Here is a 9,873-nt window from a genome sequence, read left to right on the forward strand (position 1 = left end):
TTACTCCAGCCTAATAGGGGTGCACATGTAGACATCGAGACATTTACTGCACGGCTGATTAGTCTACTGTGCAGTAAATGTCTCATGTAAAAGCGCCCACTGAGAAGTAGCTCAGGTACAAGATAGTGTTATAACATTCTTTTAGGTTTAATTAATTTCTGCTTTTTTAGGTCATATTCCCATGCACACTCACACTTAATGCTGAGTAGTTAAATAGTTCGACTATTACTCACATGCTTGAAGTTAAGAATGTATACTTATTAGGGCACTAACTAGCACTGTCTCTGAGAGACCTAATCTTGAATCTGAGAATAAAGGTCAGTTTTTTCCTTAGTTTTATTAAGGTACCAATATGTGCAGTGCTGAAATTCCTAATGACACTGCCTGTCAGGACATAAGTTATATGAGTGTTCACTTCAGAATTATGTGAAGATTTCTTTCAATGTGTCTAGGGTCCCTGGGTGCTAAAAGTAATAGGGATGATGATGGTGATAATGCTGATATGATTTTATTCGAGTAGAAGGCAGGGCAGGGTGGCACCTTATTTATTAAAGTAGAAAAGATTGGGTTTCTTTCTCTGCATCATGTTATTGTTATATTTTTGGAGGAAAGCAAAACATAAGATATTGAAAACAACTTATTAGATGTGATTCACAGATTAATTAAATTGCTCTACTTGTCTTTGATCTATTATCATTTTAACCAATGTTGTTTTGTTACCAAGGTAAGTGGCAACCTTATCTGCTGGAGAGACTTTATTCTCCCCTCCTCCTTTCTTTTGCATTTGACAAAGTCCTGCAAAGAGCGTCTGACACTTAGGCTTTCAAGGCTGACCTAATTGATAGAGTAAATAAAAAGGCAAATGTCCAATCCACATCTGAACAAAGGTGATAATCAGTGAGGATCCACTGGGCTTCTGCTGAGAACAGCTGGAGCACTGGGGAAAGGAACTCGAGACAAACAAAGAGAAGTGGGGGAGGAGGGCGGGAATCAATAAGTAGACTGTTTTTAGGGCACTGTGGGATTCCTTCAGTGTTATCATCATCTTGAGATGCTATTTTACAAGCTCTGACTACAATTTCAGGTTTTCCTTTTTCATTTGATGCAAAATGAAAGGGTGGACTGACAGAACTGGGCACTTCCGTTCTCTTGCTACTGACAAAGTGGCTACAAGATAGACACTTACTGTATTGTGCTCATGTTAGCACTCCCTATCCCAGCATACTTCAGCTGTGATCCATGAGGACCACAAATAGAAAGTAAGTGGATAACTCACTCTCTATGACTCAGGTAGTCTTTTAGTCTCTCTACTGAGATGCTCAGTGATAGGTGGCAGTTGTATATAGTGCATTTTGTGGCAGGGATTGTGGCACTACACTGTCAGTGCAGAGATGAAAGGGGATGGATGTGCTAGAGGTTGGAGGGAGGGATGAATAAAGAACTGAGGCGCAAGAGCTCATCCATATACAGGCAACCCCCACTTGGTGCTCTTAATTGGTTGTGGAAAAACTAAGGGCTAAGCGAAACAGCGATAAGTGAAACCCATTTCTCCATAGGATTTAATGTAAATAAATATAATTGGTTCTGCACAACCTACTGCCCTGCTGCTGCCCGATTGCTGCAGGCTCAGGACAGTATCCATGCCCCACAGATGGGTGCATGACTGGAACAGGGCACAGGCTGCAGCCTGGGGGCGGGGGGAGCTCCGCAGGCTCGGTCCCACTGCGGTCTGGAGCAGGGGACAATGCGCACATGTCCTGCTAGCCCAGGCCCCATGCTCCTGCTGCCCCGCCAGCCCAGACCCCATGCTCATGCCCTCTACCCACCTGCCCCTTCTTGCTGCCACCATCACTCTTCCCCACCTGCCCGCCAGCCGCGGGCTCCTGCTGCTCTGCCCTGGGCATTGCCGGGCCTGGCCCTGGCCCTAGGCACCAGCCGGGGCTCCCTGGTCATGCATCCTTCTCCCCGCACTTCTCACTGCCGCTGCTCCTCCCTGCCAATTCCAGCACCACGTGCAGGAGAAAGCTCTGCTCTCCTGCCATCCTACCCTGGGACCCCACTGGCTGTCAGTCACCTCTTCACTCGCTGCCGCTGCTTTTCCCCAGCCCCACGCTGAGCATTATAACAAAACACTCTGCACGCTAGGTGAAACCAGGTACATATTTTAAATGAGCGCTATAACAAAACAGTGGTAAGCGAAACCTCAATAAGTGGGGAGTGTCTGTAATCAAGAAAACTGCCAATAGATTTGGTCTTTGCAACCTGGGCTGGATTTGAACAAAGACCCCATGCTACATTACAAGCCTCTGTGGTAATTAGTGACTGGAGCAGAGGATTAAGCCATGGAGACATGGAGTTGTCTTTCTGGCTTTGTTAACCCTTTGTGAGTTTGCAAGCATGCCACTGACCCACCTATGATAACCACCATGTGCAGGGGAGGATCCAGGGGTAGTGAGCTAGTATGGACACAGACCCACTTCTGCTGTAGCCACCATCCTGACCCAGAGGCACGGGGAGCTCCATGCTGCACATGGCCCCTACTTCAGCTGCTTTAGGACAGGCACAGGGCTGGTTTATGGGTCTGGTCTGGCCCAGCCTGCAGACTAGCCCCACGCCACTCATCTGGCTCTGTGAGCCAGGTGAGTTTGATTCCCCTGCTGTAACACTAACTTTACTAGCCCTGGGTGGGAGACCCCTCCCAGTCCAACCATAAAAAATAACTTAAAAACCTCATCCTTAAAACAGGCTGCCACAACTCCCAGTACAGCAAAGAACCCTACCAGACACAATGAGCATTAATGGAAAGCTATGCTGCATTCCTGAGTATCTACCAGCAGTCTCTGGGGAGTGCTACGTGCAGGGTGAGGGCACACATAACAACTACAGCATTCCTAAACGGCATTGATTGGGAACTGGTTCATGATTGCATGAAGTACTATGGCTCCAACACCAAGAGGTGGGACTTATTACCAGCCCAGCATGTCTTACAGTAGGTGAGTCAGAGGAAGTACTTGCACCCATGCTTTGGGAACATCAGTGGGTAGGTGACCTGTGGCTAGGGTTGTTTTTACTTTTCTGTTTGTCCTTGTTTCCTAAATATGAATGCAATAAACATCAGTAGCCTGCAAGTGATCAAAGTCTGCAGTGTGCCTGTCTGACTTATGTGTTTGGACTCATGCTTTTTGGTTTCCAAGGGCTGGAGGAGAATGATTAAGAGCCGTGATCAAGCTGGGAGTGAGGAACAGCTGGCTGTTAGAAATAAACCTTTTATTGAACAAGTAGTGCAAGCAAGCTTGTTGAGCCAACGAAAGAAAAGGGAGCAGTAGAGTTCAGAGAGGCCAGTTGCAGCAGGGTGTGTTGGGGGCATGTAAAGAGTGATGCAGTGTAGGATGCCTGGAGGACTGACCAAAGCCATGTCACCCAACTCTTGCTATGCAGAAGTAACATTAAACCAGTTCACAGTGAGCCAGTTGAAAATAGTAATTGATTTTTCGGGTGCACTTTTGAGCCATTCTAGGCAGATTTAAATCAGGTTAACAGGTGTGTCTGTCTGTCCACTTCAGATTTAAACTCTATTTAAACCATTCAAACCTTTCAAACATGGCCCAAGTCTGCCTGAAGTGTGCACTTTCCAAGACTGTTGGTCTCAAATTAGAGCAGCTGCAATTTGTTTGGGATGTGTCTGCGTGGCCAGAATGCATGTTCACACTTCATGCCTTTCTTCCATTTTGCCTACCCACAGTGCGCTAAGCAAGCATGGAGAATGATTTCAGAACACGAGAGACAGCAATATGCTCTCAAAGCACCTGGTCATAATGTTTAGAAAGGAAAATTGTATTATGGGGATTATCAGTCTTGTTTTTGAAGAACTCTCCATTTTCATTCCTGGTGGGTTTTTGCCCATTTTTTTTTTCTTCCCCATCAATTTTGCTTATTTTCCTCAGCTTTAAGAAATGAAGTACTGAGTATATATATATACACGTTACTAATTGCAATTTATCCTCTCTTTGCCAAAATGAATGTAATCAAGTCATGATCACTGGTCCCTAGGTAAATATAAGCTTCCAGTCCAGTGATCAATTTATCCTTATCCATTATAATGAGGTCTAAAATGAATACAGACTCTTACATGCTAAAAAGGTGTAATAGCTGGACACTCCCACCATGTCTTGCTTCTAGCAGCATGAAACTTCCAGCACATCTCCCAGACTGACAATCCCCATAATACAATTTTCCTTTCTAAACATTATGAGCAGGTGGTATGAGAGCATATTGCTGCCTCTGTGTTCCGAAATCATTCTCCATGCTTGCTTAGAGCACTGCGGGTAACTAAAATGGGAGAAGGGCATGAAGTGTGAACACATGCATTCTGGCCACACAGACACATCCCAAACAAATTGCAGCTGCTCTAATTTCAGACCAACAGTCTTGGACAGTGCATACCCCTTTCAAAGCTGTAATGATCTGTGAAAGAACACTGCCTGCACCCCCAATCCCCTTGGTGGAGTGCTTCACAATAATCAGCGCCTCCTTATCTGCAGGCTGCATTCACTATGTTAATCTGTAAAGTCACTATAATTAATTAGTCATCTAGAATGCCAGCTGTGAAGTGCCTGTACTCTACACAGCCCTGTTTCTAAAAGCTCCAGTTGTTAAAAACTTTGGAGAAACGCTCCATATTTAAAAGGAGAGCAGAGAATGGGAAAAGGTGTGTTTTGTGGAGGATTTCAAAGTGTGTTTCTGTTCTGTTCGGAACAACAACACCAAATGTCAAAATCCTCTATAAAAGAAAATTCTGAACAAAAATTAGTTTCAGGTTAATTTAAAAATATTTCATTTCAATGCTGACTTCTTAAGTGCTTATAATATAACATTTAAAACATTATTCAAGGATTTTTCAAAGTATCTTGTTCTGAAAATGTCAAGAACAAGTTAATAAAACAGAGAAAGGTAGGGCTGGAAAGGACTTCAGCAGGTCATCTAGTCCTGCTCTAAGCAGCATCATTCCAGTCTAAATCATCCTGTACTTAAAATGGAGATGCTACATCCTCTCTAAATTATTCATCCCTACATACAGTGAAAAAGACTTCCTAATATCTTTAATCTGAATCTCTCTTGTTGCAGTTTAAGACTTCCTGTCTTATCCTCTGTGGACATAGAGAACAACTGATTCCTCTTTATACATCCTCCTTTAATCTTCTCTGGACCATGGGTATCAAACCTACAGTCTTCAGATCTACTTCATCTGTTTCACTGGGTTACCTATGGGCTACCAGGAGGAGGAGGGAAAGGGGAACTGGCTAGATGGGGTATGGCCTACTGCAGAATCCAGGACCCTGGGCCCCTGTGGACACAGCCATTAATGGCAGGAGGGTAAGCGAAGGCTCTACTGGTGCAGCCTTGCTTTCCCTGTGGTCACCAGTCCTACTGCTACTGTCTCCACTGCTGCCCCTTCTGCCCCATCCCCTGTGCTGGTTCTGTCCCACAAAGGAGCCCCATGGGTCAAATCCAGGCTGGAGCATGGGGTGAGTTTGACACCCTTGCTCTAGACTAAATAATCCCCATTTCCTATCTGTCAGATTATCTAGACCCATCTTCATTTTGTTGCCCTCCTGCGGACTTTTTCCACATTATTCTCAAAGTGTGGTGCTTAAAACTAATATTGGTCATAGTACTCTAGGCAAGGTCTTACTAATGCTGAATAGATTAGTAGCACTTCCTGTGACTTGCGTAGGACACTTCTGTTAATTCATCTCAATATGCTCCTAGTTTTTTTTGCAACAAGATTATTTTGTTGACTCATTCAGTTTGTGATCTGGTATAATCCCCAGGCCCTTCTCTGCAGCCTAGCCAGTGATTCCCCATTTTGCATGTGTGCATTTTTTGTTTGATGTTTAATGTATTGGTATTCCCCCTTCCCATTTTTTGTCTGAAAAAGCATTATAACAACATCAAAATTATTTTGCAAAGCTGGCTGGTTTTAGAAGGACTTGATTTTCTAATGGAAAAAATTATTAATCCTATTGGCTGCCCCTGAAAGGAGAAGTTACAGGCAACTTAACAGTTCCGTATAACTTTAGGGCCAAGGGCTTTAGTGTTGCTAAATCATTTTGATAACTTTATAACTACAGCTTTCTTTTTTAGCTTCTATTGACTTGCAAAAGTCTGCCTAGTAAGTTTAGACTTACCTTTAAAGATGTATGCCTGAATTATTATTAATTACTGTGATTTCTTAAGCTTGTGGTACATGAAAACATGATTTTTCTCTCAGAGATCATACAAGAGCTGATCTACATAACCAGGTTTGACTGTGACCGTTTTTAAAACAATTTAAATTAAACTTATGTGACTCTTCTATAGACTCATATAGGCCTTGGTTTAGGTAGATCCATTTGGAAACTAGTTTTGTCTATCTATGACAAATACTGATCTACAGTTAAATCCATGTAATCCCTTGTGTAGATTCAGTTATATTAATATAAAGGAGTAGCTATACTGGTATAAATATTCTAACTGTATTGACACCAGGATTGCAACGGTACAGGTGCATCAGTGAAAAGGAACTTTCAAATACTTATAAAAGTAGGCTGAAACACAGACCCGCCCTTAGTCTGTTTAGAGATTGATTTGGGTTATAGTTATACTACAGAGTCCCAGGACTTCCAAGCAAGGACTGAAAAAATGACCCCCACTATGCTGTTTCTTCTATATGTGCATACATACATGCATGTTTTAACTTATACTGATGCTTTGGTAAGATGTGGATTCCTGTGGAAGGAAAAGGCCTTCTAAGGGTTGTGAAAATGTTCTTCTCTAACTCATTTTATTACCAATAGACTCAATATTCAAAGGAAACCTGAGACAATACTACAGATCTTCATTAAAGGAAGAGACAAACTTGAACAGATGCTCCACAGGAGAAGTCCATCTGACAGACTTCTTGCTTGCTGAAGGGTTGGTGCAAGGCAGAAAGAGTTGTTTCTCTTAAAACAATACATACTCTTTTGTAGCAAATGTAAGGGTGCCAACCTAGGAATCTCAAGTAGCAACATAGACAGCAGCAGCACAACCTTTACTTCATCCAACTTCAAAAACGGAACAAAAAGAACTAACTCTACTAGTAAGAAAGCAGCATTTTCTTTAGATTGATTCAATACTTGAACTTTCGTGCTGAAACTGCTCCAAAGTTGGCTCCCTGTCCAGTGGGAACACAATGGCAAACATCACTACATGTTGAGGGACTACTGAAACATTAGGATGATGTAAATATATTTATCATGTTCTTTTGCCTGATGCTAGCTGAATATTCTCCGTTTGTATTCAGTCTCTTTCTCAGCAAACTTCTAGACAGCCTTAAGCACTTCCTCTTTTTGTTAAGGGGTCATTTTTACATTTATTGTGAAACTTCTTGTTATGATACTATCTTCTGAGGGCTGCCTTCTGGGAATATAATATCCTGGTGTTACAGCACAGAACAGATAGCATTTTTGAGACATGAACTTATTCCTGGTTAACTCCTGATGGAGATTCACTCCCTGTGCGGACACTGTTATTCTGGAATATGAATATGAGTGCCTTGTTTCTGTTCAGCTAAATGCACATTATTCTGCAGCCCAAGTGATAACGCTGGAGTTAATCTAGGCTAACTAACTCCACAATCCCTTCTAGGGACAGTGGATAAAAGGCTCACCTTTTTCTCTGAGCTCTGGGACAAAATCTTGCCTTTCTGAAGTCAATATGAATATTGCAGTTGATGTGCCCTTTGGGTAATCTACACTAAAAGAGTCCTGTGCTGCTATAACCAGCAGAGGCCCTTATGGAGATCCATGGCAAAAGGAGATTTTTCCGCAGACCCAGCCATACAGAAGGACAAAAGCCGTCTTTTGTCAGGATAGCCCTGTCTGATTCAGGGGAATTGCTGACCCAAGTACTAGCAAAGGGATCATTTCGTTTTTTTTTCTCTCCAAGCTGATAAAACTATAATGGCAAAACTTCATAGTGCAGATCTGGCCTGCAGTGTATTTCGTTTCATTTTCAATTTTAGGACCCTTCTAAAACTTATGCTGGGAAAACTAAGACACACTCCCTTGTATCCAGTGGCACCTTGCTCTGTCACCTTCAGCAGGAGATGTGGTTTGCAAAGGAGATTTCTTCCCTTGTGAATTTGAAAAAGGATGGGTTATAAACAAAATGTTTGTTTGTTCTTTTCTGCTATCAAATGTCAATTTCCCTTTGTAATTACTATCTGCTCCATCTAAATAATTACTCACTATGCAAGGAAAAATCCTATTTTAAAGCAAATGGGATTATTAATAAGGGTAATCTGCTAAGGAGCACACCCATTAATTTTAATTTATATACATATGAATAAAAATGTAAATGTTTTATTTAAGCATCCATCTATATTGCAGCCTAAATTTTCAGAAAACTTTGTATTAGATAGGCCTAATATATGTAAGATTGCAAAAGCTGTGATCATGCACAAAGATAAGACTCAGTCAGAGGTAATTAACATTAAATAATTTATGCACATCCCTTTCTAATCTCACAAGAAGTGTCACGAAACTTAATTAATGAGTGTTTATAAAGCACTTGGGGATCCTCAGATGAAAGCCCCTCCCCCCCCCCCGGGAGTGCTATGTGTTACTATCATTATAATACTTCACACTTCTACATAATCTCTTATCCAATGGCTTTACTGTGCTTTCAGAAATGGGCACTGTTCTATCCATTTCACCAGTGGAGAAACCGAGACCGCCGAAAAATGGATTTACTTGATTAAACCACCCACTAAGTCAGCTACTGAGTCTGGAATAAAATCCAGGTCTTCAGATTCCCAATGTCCTCGTTTAACTACTAGATAGTGATTCTCACCCAGGGTGTCACAGCACCCTGGGGTGCTTTGAGATCTTTTGAAGGGTGCAGCAGGGTGCCATGCAATATTAGTACTGTTAGGCGTGCAAACACCTACACACGATTCACAAGAAACACCCAGGAATCTCAAATAGGAATCCAAAGTGCCAAAAACATTCTGCCATGTTGTAGTCTTTCTGAGTTCTTTACAACAGAAGAATGAGTCTATTATTTTTTCATACTCAAAAAAATGAGTGAAATCTAAGCCTACATTTTCTGAGGGGTGCTTTGAGTTTAAATGAGGGGTTCCCTTAGTCTAAAAAACTTGAGAACCACTGTATTCAGCAGAAGTCAGGGTAGTTTTGCACCTTACAGACTAAATCAGAGATGCATCAGAGACCCTTAACATCTGACGAAGTAAACTGCTGCTTACAAGCCTATGTATCTTTGATTTAGTTGGTCTATAAGGTGCAAATCTACCCTGCCTTCTGTCTGACTTCAGAGTAATATAGATAATTACCTCTAACCACTCAATTAGACCAACGTGCCTCCAAATAAACTGTAATGCCACCCAAACTGATGCTACCTCAGGAGTTTCAGTGAAAAGTTGTGTGACACATCTGTACATCCAGCTTTTTAGTTTAGCAGTTTGAATGCCCTTGCTGTACAGCATGTCTGCCCAAAGCTATTTTGTTCTAAAGAGAATCTTCTGATTTTTAGATATGCTTAGGTAAAACCAAAATAATTCATCAGTAAAATGGAGTTAATTTCAATTTACAAGGGTAGCAGATACCAGGTTTAAAATGTATTAAGTCAGTGTAAACCGTAAAAAATTCTTCATAAAAATTTTGCTGGCCAGAAAGCAAACTAAACTTCCTTCTGCTTACACAACACATCTATCATGTAGCTCAGACCTTCTTGTTATCTCTTCTTAAAATTCCTGCTACACAACACCCTGACAACTGGGGAACAGGTATGTGGCCCTGGCAGCGCTGGAGGAGACTGGGCATGAGGAAGAAG

Source organism: Crocodylus porosus, unplaced genomic scaffold (genome assembly GCF_001723895.1).
Source record: "Crocodylus porosus isolate Cpor-Errol unplaced genomic scaffold, CroPor_comp1, whole genome shotgun sequence".
NCBI lineage: Eukaryota > Metazoa > Chordata > Crocodylia > Crocodylidae > Crocodylus > Crocodylus porosus.